Raw genomic sequence first — 23,654 nt, 5'->3', positions numbered from 1 at the left:
GCTGGACTTAAACGCAAAGAAATGCAAGGCCATGCACCTAGGCAACAATAACCCATGCAGAACATATACACTGAATGGGGAGACCTTGGCTAGGACTGTGGCAGAACGAGATTTAGGGGTGATCATCAGTGAAGACATGAAAAATGCCAATCAGGTGGAGAAAGCTTCATCCAAGGCCAGACAAATGCTGGGTTGTATCCGTAGAAGCTTCGTTAGCCGGAAGCCTGAGGTCATTATGCCGTTGTACAGAGCCATGGTGAGACCTCATCTGGAGTACTGTGTAAAATTCTGGAGGCCACATTACCGTAAGGATGTGCTGAGAGTTGAGTCGGTTCAGCGAATGGCCACCAGGATGGTCTCGGGGCTCAAGGATCTCACATACGAGGAAAGGCGGAACAGATTGCGGCTATACTCTCTCGAAGAACGTAGGGAGAGGGGAGACATTTAAGTATATCACTGGTCGTGTCGAGGTGGAAGATGATATTTTCTTTCTTAAAGGACCCTCGGCCACAAGAGGGAATCCGCTGAAACTCAGGGGTGGGAAATTTCATGGCGACACCAGAAAGTATTTCTTCACAGAGAGAGTGGTTGACCATTGGAACAAGCTCCCAGAGCAGGTGATCATGGCCAACAGCGTGCCTGATTTCAAGACTAAGTGGGAGCCCTCGTCGGATCTCTACGAGGGCAGTGTAAAGGTATTGCCACCTGAGTGTGATCTCTAGGAGGGTAGTTAGGAAGGGTTAATAGAGTGGGAAGACTTGATGGGCTATAGCCCTTTTCTGCCTTCATTTTCTATTTTTCTATGTTTCTATGAAGGGAGGGAAAGAGATGCTGAGGTGGGGGAGGGAATGCGTTTTTGGACACAGAAGGCATGAACTTGGGAGAGAGGAAGGGAGGGAAAGAGATGGTTGTTTACAAGGGAATGGAAGAAAGGAGAATTTTTGGTCTTAGGGAGGGAGTGAGGTACAGATGAGAGGGAGAAATATTGTGGTGGAAAGGCAACAGTGGGACAGATTGAAATGGATGCAAGAGGGAGGAATGTTGGACATAGTGGTGAAGGGAATGGAGGGAGAGATGTGGCATGGTGCTGGAGAGGGGTGATAGAAGGAGAAATGTTGGGCATGGGGCTGGTGGGTAGGCACGAAAGATGAGAAAGGGATAAATGCTGGACCATGTTAGGAGGAACCAATGGACAGCAACAGAAGAATTTACAGAAGATGAGAAAGCGGAAAAAAGAAACTGGGACCAACTTTATGGAAAAATAAGTCTTCAGACAACAAAACGTAAAAAACGTAATTTATTGACTAAAATATGTTAGCTTTGGGAAATGTATATAGCAGATGTCTTTGTATTGTGTTCAAAAGAAAAGGACATGCATTTCTGGTTTTATTTCTAGTGTTGAAGTACTTGCTGACCCTTGCTATGACTGGTGGGGATCCCCAAGCACCGCCAGCAGAGGACCTCCTCTAGAGATGGCCAGAACTCCCCTCCACCAAGCACAGCAGTCGCTGGCAACATCCATGAGCCACTGAGGTGCCAGCATCTGTGGCTCAGGGACGCAACTGCTGCCTGCCAAGCTTGGTAAAAGGCAACTGCAAACGAAGTCCTCAGCTGACAGCTTGGGGGTTCTCAAGAGCTGAGTAATTATATTTTATATTTACATTAGAGGCTCTGGTAGAAACCCGTTTACAAAGTATGTATTCTTCCCAATTAATATTTCCAAATTAATAAAGTCTCTTTGCTTATTTGTAAATGGGTCTCTACCAGAGCCTTTAATTCAGTAGCATAATTAAATGAAATAACTATTTCTGAAGTTTATAGGGACGGGCAGGGACGGAGGGGATTTCTCACGGGGACAGGTAGGGATGGAGATTTCTCACAGAGCGGGTGGGGACGGAGGGATTCCTTGCGGGGATGGGTGGGGAGGGGTGGGATTCCTCATGGGGATGGGTGAGGACGGGTGGGATTTTGGCGGGGACTGGTGGGATTTCTGTCCCTGCGCAACTCTCTAGTGTAGAGAGATAGATCTGCGAGCTGTCAGCATGGAGGGGATACTGAAAGCCATGGGAGGAGATTAGAGGGAGGAAGTGTAGATGGAAAAAATAAGTGGTCCCAGGACAAACCTCTGAGGTACACTGACTGACAGCTGGATGGTGGTGGAGGATCCACCTCAGCATACGCTAAAGGTGCAATAGGAAAGATAGCAAGAAAACCATGCGCTAACAGAGCCTTGAAATCCAAGCAAGGTTTTATACCAGGATTTTCAAAAGTAATATTTATCAGCAATATCCATATAAGAACATAAGTAGTGCCTCTACTGGGTCAGACCAGAGATCCATCACGCCCAGCAGTCCGCTCACGCGGTGGCCCATCAGGTCCAGGACCTGTATAGTAATCCTCTATCTATACCCTTCTATCCCCTTTTCCTTCAGGAAATTATCTAATCTCTTCATGACCCCCAAAATCATACTCTGTCCTATCACACCCTCTGGAAGCACATTCCAGATGTCCACCACCCTTTGGGAAAAGAAAAACTTCCTAGCACTGGTTCTGAATCTGTCCCCTCTTAATTTTTCTGAATGCCCTCTCGTTCTTGTAGTTTTTGAACGTTTGAAGAATCTGTCCCTCTCCACTATGTCCATGCACTTCATGATCTTGTAAGTCTCTATCATGGCTCCTCTAAGTCTCCACTTCTCCAGGGAAAAGAGCCCCAGTTTCTCTAATCTTTCAGCATATGAAAGGTTTTCCATATCTTTTATCAATAGTGTCTCTCTTTTCTGAACCCTCTCGAGTATCGCCATATCCTTCTTAAGGTACGGTGACTAATATTGGATGCAATACTCCAGATGCGGGCACACCATCGCCCGATACAACGGCATGATAACGTCTTTCGTTCTGGTTGTAATACCTTTCTTGATAGTACCCAGCATTCTATTTGCCTTCTTAGAGGTAAATATTCAAAGGGATGTAGCCGATGAGAAGAGCAGAAGAGACTCCTACCCAATTAAATGCTGCTGAGCTGGCCAGCCACCAATATTTAAGTGGTACTTAACTAGTTGAACTACCGAATATCGCTACTTACTGTCCATTCCCTTCTGGTTATAATAGGGGCAATCCAAGGATGGGATTTGTGCGGAGCATCCAGTTAATAGCAACATTCAGTCCAATAAACAGCTAAGTAAGCACTTAAAGTTAATACAGCCAAAAGGTTGTCCTAACCTTATGCGCCAAGTTACCTGAGCAGTGGTCTGAGTATCTGCTGGTTCCCAGTTAACTTCTGTGTGTCCGTGCACATGCCCAGATATTCAATGCCAGGAGCCGTGCATGAGCCAGCGATGAATAGCCAGGGTTGGTTCAGTCTCCAACTGTGAACTGCTTACAAGCCACTTATCACTGTGGGCTGAATATTGCTCCCTAGAAGTTTAATTGTAACATAATTAAAGGAATTAAATAAAGACTTCTAAACAAATTATTTTCCATTCACCCTCTTTATTCTCTCTAACCCTCCTGCAAAGAATTTTGTTTGCAGTTTGAAAATGTACTTAAAATGTATTTTTAATATGATAGTAACATTTTTATTCAAGCTCTTTGGAAAATAAAAAGCTTTTATATACAAACATACACATACACATACACACACACACACACACACAAACACACACACACTGTGACAGGGAAAAGATCCAGCTCCAGGGAAACCCTGAAACTGCTTCTCAAGATCAGAAAACTTCCCCTGTCACTAAGGGGAAACAGCAAACACAAGCAAAAAATCCAACAAAACTGCAGTAATATGTCAAACAGCAAACAAAGAAAAAAATTGAAGAGATGATGTACAAGATATCAAGTCTTTAATTAATAAACAGTTGGTACCAACATATATGGTCCTATATGGGTTATAAACCAGGACCCGATACAGTCCATGTTTCGAAAAACACTCCTTCCTCAGGGGTCCTAAAAGTATTAAAACCACATTCTAGGGAATCATATGGTATACAACTGGATAAAAAGATGCTATTTGGTGGAAAGAGAAACCAGTCTGGTAAGGTCTTTCGCGGTGCTGTGCAGAAAACAAAAGTGAAAGACTTGGTATCTTGTACATCATCTCTGAAGTTTTTCTTTGTTTACTAAAGGGAAACAGCACATGCACTTAGGAAATAAACCCCAGGTTAACACTAAGCCCTAGATCAGGGATGCCCACACTTTTTGGGCTAGCAAGCTACTTTTAAAATGACCAAGTCAAAATGATCTACCAACAATAGAATTTTTTTTTAAACACAAAGCACGCTGAAGGGTAGAGAACATGTTAATTATCATTCATATTCCGGGTTTTTTTCAAAGAGGTCAAGGCAGATGACTCTGTGCAATGTCACCTCAGTAACAACCATACAAAAATAGACAAATATACCCCTCCCTTTTTACTAAACCACAATAGCAGTTTTTAGCGCAGGGATTTGATTCGATTTTCCTGCCCAATTGGGTGTTGTTGTTTTTTTTCAAACATCCTGGTGGGTTTATTTTATAGCATCTTCACCCCCCTTTTCCTTCTTCTAACCACACTGGCGCTGTGGTGTAAACAGAATAAACAAACAAAAAAGACTTTTCCTCTCTCTGTTAAATCCTAGCTCATGTTTGCGGTCTAACACCAGCTCTGGCAGGATACACATTTCAAATCTGACACATTGTAATCACAAAACAGAAAATAAAATTATTTTTTCTACCTTTTGTTGTCTGATCATTATTCAAATCATGTTGGACCCAGGCTCTGGTTGTTTTCTGATAACTCACTTGACAGGGTCTCCTGCCCATTTGTCGTTTCCTTATTTCTCTGTGATAACCATCTATCTTCCATCTCTGCCCTCACCTTCCGTTTCCCTTCCCTCCCCCGGAGGTCTGGCATCTTTCCTTTTTTTTCATCTACATCCCCACAGCTGCAGAGATGGACCTCTACCATCCCCAGATCCATCAACTACCCTTTCATCCAGCATCTCTCTCTCCTTCCCCACTACCCCAAGGTCCACCAACTCTCCCTTTCTCTTCCCAAGTACCCTTCTATCCAGTATCTCCATACCCACCCCCCCTTCACACCATTCCTTGTGTCCAACTTCTGTCCCTTTCTGTTCCTTCCCTCCTTAAATCCCATTGTCCATCATCTATCTCCATCTCCTCTGTTTTTAGACCCATTATTTCAAACCCCCTCCCTCCCCCCAGTCCGGTATATGCACATCTTTTTGAGCCCTCCTTCCTCCGTGTACTTCTATACCAGGGCCCTCATATCCCTGAAGGCATGCCCCCCCCCCCCCCCGAAGGCCTGCATGTTCCTCCCCATGTCCAGCATTTGTTCTCTTTTCTTCCAGGTCTTTTTATGCCTCTCTCTCTCCTTCCTTCCTTCCTCCCTCAACTGACTCACATGCAAAAACAGGAAGCCAATGAGAAGAGGGGTGATATGGACAGCTGTATTTTGGACCAAATGCAATCCTTTCACACCTAAAGTAATACCTGGAAACAGCAAATTGCAATAATTAAGTCTTCTTGTAATCATGGACTATCTTGATCAGATTGTATTGGTCCAAAAATGATCATGCTGCTGGGTTTAGGACGCCTAACCATTCTGAAATGTTACTTCCTTATGGTGAAAGGGAAGCAGCATATTTTCCCAAAGTATTGTACCTATCTGAAAGTTGCACTGACTACTAAAACTGCACAAATCGCTTTGTGCGCATGTCCATTTTCCCATGCGAACCTGCAAGAGCAGAGACTTAATAGTAGAGTCGTTGGGTTACAATTAAATTTGAGCAAGAAAGAGACAACTGCCATACAAGAGCAACAAGTCGAAAATCAACTCACCAGCGTGCAATCCCCCGCATTGGCAACCAGACTCACGCACCGCAAAACATCTGCCTGGGTCACCCTCTATCACCATGGCAACGCTCTACCTGCCTCCTCCTGCACCCGATTGGCAGTTGGGTCTCACTTCCTTTCCCGGCACGCCTTCACCATTGGACGTTTCCACCATATGCAGCGGCAGGAGAGGGGTGGTGGGAGGCATAAGGTCATCACTCTCTCCATAGCGGTAGCTGTTAGTGCGTGAAGGAGCCACGGCAAGGGCAGGATGACAGGAAGGGAGTGAAAGTGACACCAAGCTCAGCCCCCCCCCCCCGCCGCAGCCGTTGCCACCATCATTGCATGTCACGATCTACGTCATCCGACCTCATCGGCCTTCTCCTTCACTTCGGCCTTGAGGGTCGCTGTAGGAACGTTTTGCTTGGGTATCGGTCATGTTATCCTTGGCCGGTGACTCAGTCACCGAATCAGAAGAACAATTTTTTTTTGAAAAGGAATCGATTCACCCAAAGTGAATCGGTGAATCGAATCAAATCGTGAATCGGGCAGCACTAGTGGCCAGTCAAGATCACAAGGACCTAGCAGTAGGGTTACCTGATGTCTGGGGAAACCCAGACATGTCCTCTTTTTAGAGGACTGTCCTGGATCCCAGACGGACTTTCCAAAACCCAGCATTTGTCCAGGTTTTGGAAAGCTCCGATGAACTCTGGCAGCATCTGGATGGCCTCTGAGCATGTGCGGATGACATCACACACATCCGCACACGCCCCAGGCCCTCCAGATATGGCTGGAGCTCGTCCGGAAGAAGAGAGGAGGCTTTGTGGGAGCAGAATGGGATGAAGTTGGAGATGGAATGGAGCGGGCTCATGTGTCCAGGGATTCTCAGAGAAAAATATGGTAACCCTACCTAGCAGAGTCCCAAAAAGTAGCAAAATTTCATGCTACATAACTGGTAGGAGGATAATAGAAGATTGCAGTATAGAAGTCTTATTGTCATAAGATAGTGCAAGCACGGAATGAAGAGCAGATCCTAGAGCCGCTTTTAGCTGTAGTTTTGTTCGGCTATAACGGACATGCAGGCTCCACCTACAAGGTGCGTGGCGTGCCGGTGATACAGTATTAAAATGCGTACATCACTAAAACATATGAAAGAAATGCAGCCCAGAAGAAAATGGCAAATTATTTTTCTTTCCAGTACAGTACGACATAATGCTTTAGATCATCTTTTAGTATTCTGGTTTTGCAATCATTTCGTGCCATACCAATGTTTTGCTGAGTTTTGTTATTGATGTTGCTGATATGCTTATGCAGTGGCTGTTGTTCATTGACTGTACGTTGTTTCAAGTTGACCTAAATAAAGTTTTTAAAAAATGCAACTCTGGATATAACGGACTGTTTTTCCAGGTCAAATTTGTGCATATTCATTGTGGATATCCTGAAACCCTGACTGGCAAGGGGGTACTTCAGGACAAAGTTGAGAAACACTGCTATAAACATTTCAGATAGGTTCTGCAAACGTACCTATTCGATAAATTCTTATAAAAGATGATCTGTTTTGAACAATTTTGAATTGTAATTCTTGAAAATGTTCCAGCTTCTTTAAGTTGTAAACCGCATAGAACTGGAAGGTAATGCGGTATACAATTGATAATGTAATGAATAGTGATGATTTGGGAAAGCGAATTTCATTATTAAATTGAAAATGGGGGGATAAATAAACAGAAAATGACTCAAAGGTACTATTTATCTGTAGAAGTAGTAGTTCTTTTTAAAATAGGATTCTGTTCGGAAACAGAATTTAAAAATTTGAAAGCCACTCCCCCTTTTCTTAATTGCCTTGTGATGGGTACAGCTGAATACCCTCATAGGAGGCACATTGCAAAAGAAGAGCTTCCTCCCTTTCTTGAAGCCAAGTCTTAGTGAGGGCCAGGAAGTAATTGAATTGAAAAAGTTTTAGAATGCAGATTAGTTTAAAAATGATTAGTTTAGGGTATTGGAAACCAGATCACATGCCTTTTCAGTTTACAAGCAGACATTAGCTACCAAAGAACAATCAATCAGAATTCTTACCTGTTTGGCAATGTGTATGCTTTAATGTAATTTTGCTGTTACTGCCAAGTTGCTTCAATTAAGAAAAATTACTTGCAAAAAGGATGTGCTAAAAGCAGCAAGCATTATAGCTCCCTTAATGAGGGCACAAAAGACAATTCTATAAAAGGGGCTTCTATCTGGAGCCTATTCTATAAACATTTGGGCTCAAAGTGTACATTATAGTTTGCTAGTCCCTTATTCTAGCCCTGCCCATGGCAACCGATATTAATTGTCAATACATATAACTACCAAATAGAAAATTGCTTTGTTTCACTGTATGTAAGCTGAAAACCACTTCTACCATAGAGATGCACCAGGTCATTATTTTTTATTGGGGGAGCTTATTTCTCTTCTCTCCCCGGGAGAGAAGCTATTCTGTAATAGCTATTCTGTAATAGCTTAGGGGTGCTCTAATAGGCGACGACCCCAGATGACTGGAACAGATTCAGACCTAGTTGTATCAAATAATAAAACCAAAAAGAGAAAAGGTTCAATATATAATGTCTAATGGTAATCTAGTGGGCCAGGACAGAAGTAGTCCCCTTTAGCTGCCAGGGTGTACAATTCTGGAGGCCACACCTTCAAAAAGATATAAAAAGGATGGAGTTGATCCAGAGGAAGGCTACTGAAATGGTGCGTGGTCTTCGTCATAAGGTGTATGGGAACACTTAAAGATCTCAATATGTATACTTTTGAGGAAAGGCGTGAGGGGAGATATGATAGAGACGTTTAAATACATATGTGGCATAAAAGCGCATGAGTCAAGTCTCTTTCATTTGAAAGGAAGCTCTGAAATGAGAGGGCATGAAGTTAAGAGGTGATAGGCTAAGGAGTAATCTAAAGAAATACTTTTTTACAGAAAGAGTGGTAGATGTGTGGAACAGTCTCCCGGAAGAGGTGATGGAGACAGATACTGTGTCTAAATTCAAGAAGGCATGCGATAGGCATGTGGGATCTCTTAGAGAGAGAGAGAGGAAGAGATAATGGTTACTGCAGATGGGAGATTAGATAGGCCATTTGGCCTTTATCTGCCATCATGTTTCTATGTTTCTATTAGAGTTCAAAACAGCAGTTATGGCCTCTAATAGTAGTCTTGTGGTACTACTGCTATGGGTCAACCTGCCATATAAGGAACACCATAGTTGTTTTTGATGGTCCCACCTGACTGGGATTTTTGCCATGCAGGAGTTTTTATATCATGCTAATGGTTCTGCAAGTTCAAATTCACGGTAATGTGATTACTTTAGTATACATACCCCTTTGGATGCAACAAACATGAATGCTAAAAATGTGAGTGGAAGTTCAGACTTACATGTTTGTTAGATGTACCTCAGCATGGTGAAACATAAATATGAGACCTGAACAATAAAGGGCTCATAATCGAAAGAGAAAAACATCCAAAAATCAGCCTAAGTCGGCACTTGGACGATCACAAAACGAAAGACGTTCAAGTGTCGAAAATCGAAACGGGTTTTGGACGTGTTTACAAATGACTTAGGCCTTCCCAGTGCCACTGAATGACCAGAGCTAAACGGGGTGTTTCAGGAGGAGTGTCGAGGGCAGGATTTGGGTGGGGGGTGGGCCGGCTTAGACTTAGTCGTACTGCATGTACAACCAAATGTTTTATAACACAGCCTAGACGGAACTTGGACATTGTGACTTAGACCATTTAAAACATGGTCTAAGTCACAAAAACCAACCTAAAGTGACTAGATAAGCACTGAAAACACAAAGTACAGACCCACACACACTACCCCAGTGATCACCAACCCCACCCCCATAAAAATTGTAATCACAACTTTTAAATTCTGCCTCCAGAACATCAGCACCTAGCAGCCTGGCATAGGAAAGCCTAGTCAAGCTGCACAGAGGCGTCTTAAGTCATCTTGGGGGTGGATTCGGGATCCATGGAGAGGAGGACCCAGGCCCATGAGCCACTCTAATCACTGCAATCATGGTGAAACATGTGCACTCCCCCAAAATCCTTTTGTACTGCCCCATAAGGGCTATTGGGGTGGTAGATAGGTGGGTCTAGGAGATTCTGGAGGTGGTTTGGGGGGATCACTATTACCTATAAGGGAGCTGTGGTGAGATGATTATGTGCCACCTTTTTTGTGACGTTCACAGCAGTGCCCTGTAAGGTACCCCAATGTTTAGGTGCCCTGTGTGGGTGGCCGGTCCATCACTTTGCAGACCTCTCCCACTTCCAAAGGTCTGCTTCTAGGCATTTTGGACTTGGATGAAAATGTGGTATAAAGATGGACAATTTAGAGATCTGGACGATCAGGCGGCTGGACGTATAGTTAGATGATTTTCAAAAAAAATATTTTTGGGATGTATTTTTCGAAAATGTGTCCTATGCTGTTTTTTACTTTGGACGACTTGTGACTTAGACGAAAACGGACTTAGACGTTCCTTTCGATTATGCCCCTCTAAGCATTTAGAAGAATAGAATAGGGAATATAGTTGTCAATGAAGCAATGCATTTATATAAAATAAAACTATTAAACCATTTTGAAAATGAACATGGCTTCATTTTCAAGAGAAAAAAATCACTCAGGAGACAACAAAATATATAATGAATTCCCCCCCAAATGTTCAAATATTCAAAAATCAGAATTCAAATATCAAATTCAAAATTTGAATCAAAAACACACCAAGGTAAGTTCTGACTAAAAAATAATAAACTTAAATTAAATATACACCAACTGACACTTGGCACCAACTGACACTTGGTATCCAAGAAAAATTATAATTGACATATTAGATGTTAATACAAAGTTATTACATAGCCAAAGTATGTTCAAATAGGATTTTTTTTACTTATCTTTACGATTGTGATGATGAAAATGTTCTTTTTAGGTGAATGAGTTGCTGCCGGATAAATTCCCAGTGTTCACAAACAATCGGGAAGTCCCTTTAATCCACCATAATGAAAAACCAAAACCCCAAAAATTTTTTTCAAACTCCTGCTTCCTCAACACCGATCGTGTTTCACGTAGTTTGCTACATTAGGAGGAAAAATGAAAAACTTCGGAGCTCCAAATGAACAGGAAAGGAAACCGCAGGTGCTCTCCAATGCGCACTCGCCGTATTGATCATTCTCAAGAGGCCACCGCCAAAACTGAGCCTGGAGAGAATGGTGTTCAGAGATGGATAATAGCAAAAGGAGAATGATTTTGCTTTTGAGCATGTTTCAAGTTCACTGGGCTCACTGCCAAAGAAATGAGGTTGAGATAGTCTGTGTCTTGGATAGAAAAAATGTAGGAGACAATCAAAGTGATCAAAGGGAGAGGAGAAAGGGCAAATGTAAGAACAGAATATCAGAGACTAAGCACAAATAAAACAATAATACGAATGTGTTATAAGCAAAGATCATGAAGAAAGCAGCAGGGAGAGGAAAAGGTGACAAACAACACAAGCAAAAGGACAGAGAAATAAGCTATTTAATTCAAGAGTATTATTCATCATTTTTCTACCCACATGGTCATGAATGTAGGTAATACTGAACACTAGATATGAATGACCAGGAAGTAGAGAAAATAAGAAGTCTTGTATATAGGAAAGAGTGAAACATTGTTTGTTTTGAAAAATCGAGAGAGTGCAAACTTGTTTTTCAAGCAGAAAAATAGTAAACTGAAAATGTTGCTTGTGCGTAACGACCCATGATAAATCACAGACCCATGCTAAATCATCTGTTATCAGCAAGTTCTAAACCTGTGATAGTGTAGTAGTCAGATGCTATAAGTGATGCCTTTGTCCAAGCTATTCCATTGTTTTAAAACAGGGATCTCAAAGTCCCTCCTTGAGGGCCGCAATCCAGTCGGGTTTTCAGGATTTCCCCAATGAATATGCATGAGATCTATGTGTATGCACTGCTTTCAATGCATATTCATTGGGGAAATCCTGAAAACCCAACTGGATTGCGGTCCTTAAGGAGGGACTTTGAGATCCCTGTTTTAAAAGATCCAGAAGTGCACAAACTGGTTAAAAGCTAAGAAATATTGAACTAGAGAACACCTACAGAAAGAAGCTTGTTATTAGGGGCCACTGGGATAAGTTTCAAAACAGGATGGTTCTAAAACTTCTCGGCACCTTTCTTGTTAGCTATCTTAATTGCCTTTCAAGATTATTTTATGAGCACTGTTTATAAGGCAGGAGGAAGGAAAGCAGAGTATATGGCAGGCCTGCAAATCAAGTAGAATTTTATATTGCTAGTAAGAGAGAAATAATTGCTATTAAAGGTAGATGGTTAAATATATTTCCAGTGTAAAAGGAACACAAGTCTTGACCAGTGGATTATCCATCTTTACCCGCATGTTTTGCAGAAGGAATCCTCTACAGCAGTGTCCCACAAACTTACTCAGGCTGCAGCACACTAAAGGTAATGACCGCAGCTGAAGGCACCCCAAAGTGCATGGGTGTCACCATGATGATATCACACGCATGCATGTCAATCACATCAATATCCGCGCATGTGCGAAGGCCCTTCAGATGGGCTCTGAGACGCCAGTCAAGGAGTTCCAGCAGGGAAGAGGGCTGGAGAGAAGGAGAGGGGCTGGTGCCAGCTGATTGCCTACAACACGTGCCTCTCACTGCAAGATGGGTACTTCACAGGAACCAGAAGTCCAGTCAGATAAGGACAAGGATGACTTGGGATCAGGCTCATTTCCTTTGTTTCCGCAAAGTGAGTCCTCAGGTTTAGGGGATTCCGTGTCGCAAGTGGGTGCTACCAGTCAAAAGTCTGTGGCAGCCCTGAATCAGGGAGAGGACCCAGTGGTGTGTAGACTGTTTAAACCAGTGGATTTAATGGAAGTCATTACAGTATCTCTGAGAGAGTTAAATTTGGAACTGCCATAGAATTCCACAGCTCAAATTTCTCTTATGAGCAGTTCTAAGACCCAGTCCATATTTTTCCCTTCGCATCCAGAGATCACCCTGATGTTCACGGAGCATCAGGAGGTGCCAGAAGGCCCTTTGAGGGTTGTTAGAGCCATGACAAAATTATATCCAATGGCTCCTCCATTCCATCATTTAGTCGTGCCACCTAAGGTGGATTTGCTGGTAGTACAAGTTACAAAGTGCATGTCCCTTCCTAATGAAGGTGAAATAATTCTAAAGAATGCACAGGATGGCAGTCTGAAGCTCTAGCTTTGGGTCTGAAAGTGGCGGCAGCAGCTTCCTTTGTGGTGCACACCTGCCATAAGATGCTGCACCAGGCTCTGGTTTTGGAGGAGAACATGTGCCCCCAGGTGGTATTTTGGAGATTGATTATGTAGCAGACACTCTGTCGTGTTCATGGTTATGAGCAAAGCGTCTGCTTATTCTCTCTCTCTCTCTCTCTCTCTCTGCCCACAGAAAACTCTGGATCAGACAATGGATGGGTGATTCGGTTTCTACTCTGAGCAGGTTTCTTTTCAAAGGGCAAATGCTCTTTGGCAAAGGACTGGATGACCTTATGGCCAGTGTGCCAGATCCTCATCCTAAATCATTATTACCAGACAGTAGACCATGTGCCCCGGGGGGGGGTGGAGGGGGGTGGTGGTTTTCAAGTCATAGTTCCTTTCGTGATTACCGTATTTCCTTAGATTACTCCTGAGCCTATCACCTCTTAACTTCATCCTATGCCCTCTCATTCCAGTGCTTCCTTTCAATTGAAAGAGACCTGACTCATGCGTATTTATGCCACGCAGGTATTTAAGCATCTCTATCACATCTCCTCTCTCCCACCTTTCCTCAAACGTATACATATTGAGATCTTTAAGTCTGTCCCCAAATGCCTTATTATGAAGACCACGCACTATTTTAGTAGCCTTCCTCTGGACCGACTCCATCCTTTTTATATATTATATATTCTACATGAGGTCTCACCAGAGTCTTATACAGGGGCATCAATACCTCCTTTTTTCTACTAGCCATACCTCTTCCTATACACCTGAGCATCCTTCTAGCTTTCGCCGTCACCTTTTCAACCTTGTTTGATGAATGCTAAAAAAATAGGAAGTCAAACTGGCTTGATATAAAGACGAATATAAGACATATTTGCACAGCATAGAAATCACCCTTCCAGTAGATACTTTACTAATCAACTTCAAAAATTCAACATAAAAATGGAAGACTTTAGGAGTGAATTACGAAAAACCAAAGTTAAGAAGTTACAATGTGACGCTACAGACTATGCTAAAAACTAAGTTTATGCATGGATGGATAAGTCCAAACCTACATATACACAAACATCTAGTGATACATCAGAGGATAATAAATCTACTGGCAAAAATAATGTATCCATCTCAGGCACTCATACCAAACCTCAGAACAAGGCTTTTTTGTCAACTGGCCCCAGATCCAACACCAAATCAACGCGGAACAGAATTCAGAAACCCTAGCAGACATTTCTAACGTATTTAATCTTTCTAAAAGACCTTTAACTGACATTGAATGTTCTGTTCTGAGCAAAGGTCTCTCTTTTGTTCCAACTACTTATTATGAGGCAAGTGATACACAAATTTCATTGTACAAATTTATCAGAAAATGTAAGTTATGTCACTTTTTTTCAAGATATTTCAGCAGCTCTTGACAACAGCTTGAGGACGCCATCCTCATGGTGCCACCTGGAACCCCCTGATCCACATATTAAAGTTTTTCAACAGCTTGTGAAAAGGGATATCCAGTACAAGGAATCTCAGCAATTGAAAATACTTTCAAATCTTACTTATGATCAGAAAGAAGCCCTTAATCAAATGGAAAAAGATCCTTCTATAACTATTCGTCCAGCTGATAAAGGAGAAGGAGTTGTTGTTTTAGATACTGACAATTATCTTCAAGAAGTTCGACGACAACTATCTTATGTGTCATATTATCAGCCTCTTAGTAATGATCCTACCAATGATTTAGTGGATAAGATTTCCAACATTCTTTTACAGGCCCTGGAGGCGGGTTCCATCACTGATAATGAATACAAATATCTCAACAGGAAACACCCAATGCACATGTTATCTATTTGGTCCCTAAAATTTATAAATCATTAACAAATCCCCCTGGGCGACCAATAGTCTCAGGGATCGGCTCAGTTTTAGAACTGTTGTCTGAATTTATAGACTTTCATCTCAAACAAGAAGTCCCTAAAATCACATCATATGTTAAGGATACCACTGACATGATCAATCTTTTGGAACAAATTCGGGACATCCTTTCTCATGCTACCTTACTCACATTAGACATAACAGCCTAATACACAAATATTCCTCAGATAGCTGCAGTCTCAATTATAAAATCTCAATTGGAAAATATTCTGAAAACAGAATCGATTTTCTTATTAAGCTAGCACAAATAGTCTTGAGTAAAAACTATTTTCAGTTCGGTCACGAGTTTTATGTGCAAGTAAAGAGCACTGCCATGGGGGCAAAAATGGCCTCCTCTATAGCATGCCTATATGTAGCCAGTTTTGAGACTCGGTTCCTGTATCCATCGAATCATTTTAGAAACACTGTGTGCTGGAAGAGATATATTGACGATATTTTTTCAGTATGGGTAGGATCCCTATCAGAATTGGATGACTTTTTGCTTTGGATCAACACCTGTGATACCAACCTGCAGTTCAAAGCACAAACACATCACAAACAGATCCCATTTTTAGATCTGATGATCAAACTTAGAAACGGCTCATTTTCTACCACCATATACAGAAAGCAGTCTGACCGGAACAACTTGTTACATTATGATATTTTTCACCCCAGACACCTTAGGGACAACATCCCAACTGGGCAATTCCTCAGACTCAAAAGACTATGCTCTACGCAAGAAGATTTCATTGAAAAAGCTCAGGATATGACCAACAGATTTTTAGACAAGGGGTACCCCAGCACCATTATCAAAAAAGCATATAAAAGAGCTCTCAGTGCCCCTCGATCGACCCTTTTGCAGTCGCAACACCGAGAACAAGATACTTCTGTGTATTACCTCATTCTAACCAAGTGTTCAGCATTAAACGTATCTTTAAAAAACATTTGAGCATTATGCAGTACCATCTGGTTTTTCAAGAACAGCCTAGATTTGCGTTTTCCAAGGGTTCTACTTTGAAACAGCAACTTGTACGATCACAATATATACCCTTAGGGGAACCCATTCAACACAGCGGGCACTCACCATTGTAAATATTGCCAGTATAGCATAGCACTTTCTCAACTCTCATTACCTAACTGGATCAAAAAGAAAGCTAAGCATATGTCCTCTGATTGTGACACCCAAGGAGTTATATATATCATCCAATGCCCTTGCCTGCTGAATTATATTGGACAGACATCTCACAGTATTAAACATTTGAGCAAAATCTGTACTAACAAAACGGACGCTCCTTTGGTGCAGCACTGGATAGACAAACAGCATACCACCAGTGTTCCCTCTAAGCGGGCGGGTGTTGTGAGCAAACTTTTTTCACCGTGAGCCAAAAATATCGGGCGCCAGCAAGTTATGAGCCAACTCGCCCGATTCTCCTCTCGCCGCCCTGCCATCTGCCGTACGCCTCTTCCGATTGTGCGCTGTGACGAGAAACGTGTGCGCTGCGATGTAATATTTTGTGCGCCAGCGCAGCTTAGCGGGAACACTGGTTCAAATGGTTTTATTTATTTCCCCAAATTTATTTTTGTTATACGCATTGAAAATATTTGATATTGCGTTTAAATCAAAATCTCAATAAACTTGAAACGAGTGCCCGTGAGATTGTGGGAGGGTTAAATACTCAAAACTTAGAAGTTTTTGCTACGCCAGCTTTCTGGTATCTTTACATACAGTGGCGTACCTAGCATATGTAACATCCGGGGCCCATCATTTTTTGGCACCCCCCCCCATCTGTAAGAAAAACATGATTTTTAGTAACAAACCACACGTCACACATGAGTACCTAGGAAAAGGCAGCATCTTACATATTGCAGTGAGCAGTACATCAATACACCCATTGTAAAACTAAACAAGCCAGACCAGCACAGATCAATCCTACACCGTCAATCCTAACAGAAAACACACAGAACACAGAAAACACCTTCGCCTAGTAAGGAATATGTAATCACAAACTAACCCCTCCCTCTTTTACAAAACTGTAGTGTGGATTTTAGCTACGGAGGTAACAGCTCTGATGCTCATAAAATTCTGAGCATCAGAGCTGCTACCACCAAGGCTGGTGCTAAAAACGCTTCACAGTTTTGTAAAAGGGGGGATAAAATAAAAATACATAGACAAAGGTTAAATTGAACCAGCAAGAAGCTGGACTCTGCATACAATGCTTCACAGAAACAGTGACACATGTCTCCTAAAGCAATAAATAAATAGAAATTTTTTTCTACCTTTGTCTTCTGTGGTTTCTCCTTTCCTCATCTTCTTGTAACTCTCTTCCTTCCATCCACTGTCTGCCGTCTCTCTTCCCCTATATGGCATCTTCTCTCCTTCTATGCCCCTTCCAGAAACTGTATGCCTCCCCCTTCCATCTCTCCTTTCACCCCATTGGTCTGGCATCTCTCTCCTCGCCTTCCCTCTCCCACACCTCTCCTCATAGTCTGGTATCTCCCCTTCCCTGATTCTCTGGCATCTCTCTCCTTTCCTTTTCTTCCATCTTTCGCTCCCCCTCCATGCTCTCACATCTCCCCCTTCCTTTTCCCTTAGACTGGCATACCTTCCTCCTACGCTCCAAGCCCTGGCATCTCCTTTAATTCCCTCCCTCATCTTCCTTCTCCCTCCAGCTGGGTACCGCAACACTCTTCCCTGCAGCTCTGCACTTCCCCACAATTGCCATGCTTCGGTTCCTCTTCTTCCTTCCTTCCTCCCCCCCCCCCCCCCCGCGGGACCCTGCGGCACCATCAACTCTTACTCCCTCTAATGTCGGCCCTGCAGCTCCAGACTTCCTCGCACCTTCTCCCCTCCCCCTTTGGATCGCTATTATTTTAAATGTTATAGCCGCGGAGCTGTATCCATCAGTGGAGATGTCTAACCTCGGCCTGCCCCGGAACTCTTACTGCAACAGTGACTTCCTGTTCCTGCCTAGACGGGCGGCTGCTGCAGTAAGAGTTCCGGGGCAGGCCGAGGTTAGACATCTCCACTGATGGATACAGCTCCGCGGCTATAACATTTAAAATAATAGCGATCCAAAGGGGGAGGGGAGAAGGTGCGAGGAAGTCTGGAGCTGCAGGGCCGACATTAGAGGGAGTAAGAGTTGATGGTGCCGCAGGGTCCCGCGGGGGGGGGGGAGAGGAAGGAAGGAAGAAGAGGAACCGAAGCATGGCAATTGTGGGGAAGTGCAGAGCTGCAGGAGCTGTTATAGCCGCGGAGCTGTATCCATCAGTGGAGATGTCTAACCTCGGCCTGCCCCGGAACTCTTACTGCAGCAGCCGCCCGTCTAGGCAGGAACAGGAAGTCACTGTTGCAGTAAGAGTTCCGGGGCAGGCCGAGGTTAGACATCTCCACTGATGGATACAGCTCCGCGGCTATAACATTTAAAATAATAGCGATCCAAAGGGGGAGGGGAGAAGGTGCGAGGAAGTCTGGAGCTGCAGGGCTGACATTAGAGGGAGTAAGAGTTGATGGTGCCGCAGGGTCCCGCGGGGGGGGAGGAAGGAAGGAAGAAGAGGAACCGAAGCATGGCAATTGTGGGGAAGTGCAATCCCCCCAATGCGTCCCCTTACCTTACCTCCCCTTACCTTTGCGACGCGTGTGTGCGCTGTGAAGAGAAACTTGTGCGCTGCGATGTAATATTTTGTGCGCGAGCGCAGGCCAGCGCAGCTTAGCGGGAACACTGCATACCACTGAAGATCTTCATTTTTCTGTTGTCGAAGTGCCTAAACTACCAAGGGGTGGCGATTTGTCTTGCGTGTTAAAGGCTAAGGAACAACATTTCATTCTTAAATTACATAATTTACATCCTGGAGGTTTAAACAGTGAGATAGAGTGGCAAGCATTTTTGTAAGCCCCGCCTTATTAACATTACCCGTCTTTTTTTACAGTCCGGGCAGGCTCAGCTGACATGTACATCCTTCCGTACAGGCAGGTTGACGTCATCATATTCCTTTTTAAATCTAAGTTGGCGTTCTTAGCCGTTACACGAATGGAGAAGCAGAGAAGTTTTTCACTCAACTATGTATATATGACATAGAAACATAGAAGATGACGGCAGAAAAGGGCTACAGCCCATCAAGTCTGCCCACTCTGCTTACCCACCCCCTGTCTATGCCCTAATGACCCAATTTCCTTATCTTGACCCTCGTAGGGATCCCACATGGGTATCCCATTTATTCTTAAAGTCTGGCACGCTGTCTGCCTCGATCACCTGCACTGGATGCTTGTTCCAATGATCAACCACTCTCTCTGTGAAGAAATACTTTCTGGTGTCGGCATGAAATTTTCCGCCCCTGAGTTTGAGCGGGTTCCCTCTTGTGGCCGAGGGTCCCTTGAGAAAGAAAATATCATCTTCCACTTCGACACGTCCCGTAAGGTACTTAAATGTTTCGATCATGTCTCCCCTCTCCCTACGTTCTTCGAGAGTGTAGAGCTGCAATTTGTTCAGTCTCTCTTCGTACGAGAGACCCTTGAACCCCGAGATCATCCTGGTGGCCGTCCGCTGAACCGATTCAATTCTGCGCACATCTTTACTGTAATGTGGCCTCCAGAATTGCACACAGTATTCCAGATGAGGTCTCACCATGGCCCTGTACAACGGCATTATGACTTCAGGCTTTCGGCTGACGAAACTTCTATTGATACAACCCAATATCTGCCTTGCCTTAGATGAAGCCTTCTCCACTTGATTGGCAGTTTTCATGTCTGCACTGATGATTACTCCTAAATCTCGTTCTGCTGAAGTCCTAGTTAAAGTTTCTCCGTTCAAGAAGTACGTCCTGCATGGATTTCCGCTTCCGAGGTGCATGACCTTACATTTCTTAGCATTGAAGCCTAGCTGCCAGGTTGAGGACCAACTTTCCAATGTAAGCAGGTCCTGCGCCATGTAATTCTGTAAACTGCATTCACTTACTATATTACATAGTTTGGCGTCATCGGCGAATAGTGTTATTTTACCTTGAAGCCCTTGAGTCAGATCCCCTATGAATATGTTGAAAAGGAGTGGACCCAGGACCGAGCCCTGAGGCACTCCACTGGTCACCTCCGATGTTTTAGAGACAGGTACCTTCTTCTTGTGTTGCCCTAAAATTCATTTAGCATTGAAAAATTTTTTGTATTGAGACTTTTTCCAATTTAATGTATTACTTTTGTGTCTTTTTATTAACAGAATAGAACGGCATATTTGACCCAATTTCACTTTCACCAGTTTGGCATGTGAGTTGTTTAAGCCATACTTTGGGTTCCTTGAAAAAGAAATTTAAAGGATGGTCCGTGTAGGGACCTGATAAAAACCCTAAAAACTAAGTGAGAATATTCCTTTTTGCCATTGAATATATTGATTTTAATTTTTGAATAGCACTTTTATTCACGTTTCTTCACTATTCCATACACAGTGATTGGGTGGTGGGTTCGACTATAGGAGCTTCGGCTCTTGGTCGAATTACACAATTCTGAGTGTATGTGAAGTTGATTAAATTATATACTTAAATGTTTTGTGAAACAATCTATTAGAAAACACAATTTTTAGGAGTCTTGTATTGTATTGCTATATCAAGCCAATTTGACTTCCTATTTCTTTAACATTCATCAAACAAGCTTCCCTACTCCACCCATTGTAAGATGAAGTGGGGCCGTAAGATGATTTTCCAGAATTAACCAATCTGGCAGATTCTCCATGAGTTCAGGAAGGATCCAATACATGCCCTGATGCAAAATAAAGACTTGATGATACCTGCAAACATTTGGAAAATTCTCATCGATTGAGATTTTTGCAAAGATACTAAGGCAATTCTAGAAGTTTTACCAAGCCAAAGGAATTTTGTAAGAATCCCATTATTTTTTTTATAAAAAGAACTCTGAAAATAAACTGGTAACATACTCATTTGTTAACAAACTACAGGCAAGATCATATTTTTGATGGTTTGGACTCTCCCCCACCAAGAAAGATGTAATGGATTCCAATGCTCACACATTTGTTTGATTTTCAACCATAAAGATTTTTCATTTACTGTCATTGTATCTTCCAATGTTTTTTGAATCATTATACCCAAATATTTTATTCCCTCTTCCTTCCAAAGGAATGGGAATGGATCAAATAAACCTTTTACACAATGTTCATTCAATGGAAGAACCTCTGATTTACTCCAATTTATCTTATAACCAGAAAATTTACTAAAACGATCAATCAATTCCAGTAAATGGCAGATGGTTGATTCAAGATTTTTCAAATGAAGCAAAATATCATCTGCATAAGCCGAAACTTTATAATCTCGACCTGCATATGGAATTTCCTGTATCTCCTTTGCCTGCTGAATGGCCAACCAGGGTTCCAAAACAATATCAAAAAGCAAAGGAGATAAGGGACATTCTTGTCTAACTCCCCTCTTCAGACAAAAACACTCTGAGAATGTATTATTAATATATAATCTGGCTGAAGGGGAACTATACAAGGTTTGAATCATTTGAATAAATCCAAATCCTATTCCAAACCAATCCATTGCTTGGTATATAAAAGTCCATTCTACTCGATCAAAGGTCTTCTCTGCATCCAATGATACCAAGAAGGCCGGATCCTCTATAGTTTTTGCTACATTAAGCAAATGAAGTGCTAATCTAGTGTTATTTGCAGAATGTCTTTGAGCAACAAACACCATTTGATGCATTCCAATCATATAAAGGAGAGCCTTAGCTAATCTCAGAGCTAATAGTTTAGCCAGAATTTTTCCATCCACATTCATTAAAGAAATTGGCCTATAGTTTGAAACCAACATAGGAACTCTGTTTGGTTTTGGCAAAACAATAGTAAGCGCTTCTGTCATAGTACCTGATATCTGACCCTTCATCAGTTGTGATTAATATAATTTAAAAAGATGAGGTAACAGTATAATTTGAAAAGATTTGAAAAGCTCCACTGTAAATCCATCACTACCCAAAGCGGACCCAGCTCTGAGAGACTTCAATGCTGACTGGAGCTCTGTAAACGATATACGCGCTTCAAGCTTTTCTTTTATATGCTCTGGAATTTTGGGCCCATTAATTGAATTCAAAAAATCTCTTCCTTCATTCTCTTTATTTGAATACAGCCCAGTAGAGTATAAAGCTTTATAATATTCCATAAATTGATTTAAAACATCCGCTATGTGGGTATAAATCTTGCCCTTTTCATCCTTAATGGATGCAATCTTTTCTCTTCTCTTTTTAGCTTTAAGACAATTAGCCAACATTCTTCCCGCTTTATTCGAATTTCCATAAAACACTGCTTGCTGATGAAACAAATCTTTCCTAGCCAATTGTGAGCAAATCTCATTATATTTATATTTAGCCTTCAACAGCGCATTCAACATATCTTGTTCCCATTTTAAAGCCAATTGTGATTCTAAAGCACTAATAATTTGTTCTAGATTGGAAAACTCTAATCTAAGTAATTTCCTAACATGTGCCGAATATGAAATGATCTGCCCTCTTATATTTGCCTTGAAAGCATCCCTTAGAGTTTCCAAAGAGATTTTCTCCGAGGTATCCTTGTAATAATTATAAAATCAGAGTGGTCGCAAAAGAATAAGAGAGGTGATACGGTAATTTTGTAGACTGCAGTTGAGTACTATTAATCAGTGGTTCCCAATCCTGTCCTGGAGGACCAGCAGCCAGTCGGGTTTTCAGGATAGCCCTAATGAATAAGCAAGAGGCAGATTTGCATGCCTGTTACCCCCATTATATGCAACTCTCTCTCATGCATATTCAGTAGGGCTATCCTGAAAACCCGACTGGCTGCTGGTCCTCCAGGACAGGATTGGGAACCGCTGCTATAAATGACTGTGCACCAAGGTCAGTGTATATTAGATCTGATGTACGCTCCTGAAGCATTCTGCAGAAACAAGAGTTTAGGATAAAACAGGAAAAATTAGAATAGTGCCAGAGTCGAATTACTTCCTATTGTTTGTTCTTGTAATGGAAAGCTGATCCATAACAAAAAGGACACAAGTGAAGTAAAACCGGTTACAGAGAAAGTACTCGCAGCTAGACAAACCACTGGAGCATAGTTAGTTACAGCTGTACTGGTCTCAAGCAGCTGTGTCGGTCTAATGAAACTGTTTGTTTCTTTGAAGATTAAAGTATCCATCCACTTCTGATATAAAATAGTATGCCAATTTTCTGAAAGTTCAGAAAATTAAGCTACGTAATTTAGAAAGATGCTGGAGATTATCAGGATCACTGGAGGACAAGAACTGGAGAAAATAGGCTGTAATTATCATTGTATATTCAGCTAGTTAAAAAAAGCTGTTTTTGAGTGGGCTATTGAGAAAGCTAATAATAAGCCGAGAGAAACGTATAAGGTAGTGAGTAATTTACTGGAGGTGGGTAATTTGGTTCCTGAGGATTAAATTATTGGGCTATAGGCCAAAGGACTGGTAGTGTTTGTTAACAACACGGAATCCTCGAAAAACGGTTTAGGTATTCAAGGAATGTGAGGATGGGGGTTATAGTGGGATGCTGTGATTAGAACTTTTCAGGGGATTCTTTGGCTCTGATATTCAGACTGCAGGAGGCAGCTCAGTTACCTTCCGTGGTCCCCAGCGATCTCACATATTCAATGCCGGAGCCTTAACTGGCCACCAGCATTG

General features: G+C 42.4%; 1 protein-coding gene across 5 annotated transcripts in view; it reads right to left on the bottom strand.

Annotated features, from left to right (window-relative positions):
• Nucleotides 1-23,654, bottom strand: part of LOC117360465 (sodium channel protein type 2 subunit alpha-like) — a 526,898-nt gene that overhangs the window by 377,748 nt on the left and 125,496 nt on the right. For 4 of the 5 annotated variants that reach the window (XM_033944237.1, XM_033944238.1, XM_033944242.1 and 1 more), the window contains exon 4: nucleotides 3,237-3,414. The exons of the other annotated variant lie outside the window; for it this stretch is intronic. The gene's annotated coding sequence lies outside the window, so the exon portion shown is untranslated. The remainder of the gene's footprint in view (nucleotides 1-3,236; nucleotides 3,415-23,654) is intronic. 5 annotated transcript variants of the gene reach the window in all.

The sequence above is a fragment of the Geotrypetes seraphini genome, chromosome 5 (genome assembly GCF_902459505.1).
Source record: "Geotrypetes seraphini chromosome 5, aGeoSer1.1, whole genome shotgun sequence".
NCBI classification, from domain to species: Eukaryota; Metazoa; Chordata; class Amphibia; order Gymnophiona; family Dermophiidae; genus Geotrypetes; species Geotrypetes seraphini.
The sequence above is the reverse complement of the archived record's forward strand: the minus strand, read 5'-3'. Positions and strand labels throughout refer to the sequence as shown.